The sequence below is a fragment of the Carlito syrichta genome, unplaced genomic scaffold (genome assembly GCF_000164805.1).
Source record: "Carlito syrichta isolate Samal-C Ts95f unplaced genomic scaffold, Tarsius_syrichta-2.0.1 Scaffold305844, whole genome shotgun sequence".
In the NCBI taxonomy this organism is placed as follows: Eukaryota; Metazoa; Chordata; class Mammalia; order Primates; family Tarsiidae; genus Carlito; species Carlito syrichta.
Window position 1 is genome coordinate 696,310 of NW_007249940.1, and position 1,114 is coordinate 697,423.

A 1,114-nucleotide genomic window follows, 5' to 3' on the forward strand; every position below is an offset into this window, starting at 1 on the left:
GAGCGGCCACTGCACTCCAGTCTGGGCGACAGAGTGAGACTCCCAACTCAAAAAAAAAAAAAAAAGAAAGAAAGAATTATTACATGACCGGGTGCGGTGGCTCAAGCCTGTAATTCCAGCACTTTAGGAGGCTTAGGTGAGGTGACTGCCTGAGCCCAAAGATTCAAGAACAGCCTGGACAACTTGGCGAGACCTCATCTCTACAATAAATCAAAAAATTAGCCAGGAATTGTAGCGCGCGCCTGTAGTTCTGGTTACTTGGAAGGCTGAGGCAGAAGGATTGCTTGAGCCCAGCTGGGATGGCCTGAGTGTGCCATGGCACTCCAGCCTGGGCGACAGAGTGAGACTCCAACTCAAAAACAATATTATATACACTTAGCATTCAGATATACAATTATCTGAAGAAAAACATTCACCATCCTTGTATTTCATGGGCATCGTGTTATTAGAGCCACAGATAAAAATATTCTCATATATATATCTGGTTTAGAAAATCCTGGATTCTTCAAGGTAAAAATATTTGCTTCACTTGCTGTATAATTCAACTAAAAAGCCTTTTGTGAATCACACCCAGTACCATCTTTTCCATGAGGCCTGGGTAAGTTCCATTGAATAGTCTTGGAGTCAGATGCTGAGTAGAAACTTGAACCTCTTATCAACAAGGATGCCTCAGCCCGGCTCGGTGGCTCAGCCTGTAATCCCGCGCCTTTGGGAGGCTGAGGTGAGTGGATTACCTGAGCCCGCGGGTTCGAGACCCGCCTGGGCAGGCGAGACCTCATCTCTACAATAAATCAAAAAATTAGCCGGGCGTGGTAGCACGCGCCTGTAATTCCGGCTACTCGGAAGGCTGAGGCGGAAGGATTGTCAGATCCCAGCAGGTCGAGGCTGTGGTGGCTGGGTGCGGCCACTGCACTCCAGTCTGGGCAACAGAGTGAGACTCCAACTCAAAACAAAGAAACAACAACAAAAAAACCACAAGGGTGCCTGAACGAAGCATATTTGTATACCTAACCCTTAACTGTACCCCACAATACCATAATAAAAAATATTGATTAAAAAAAAAGAAGCCGGGCTTGGTGGCTCAGCCTGTAATCCCACGCCTTTGGGAGGCTGA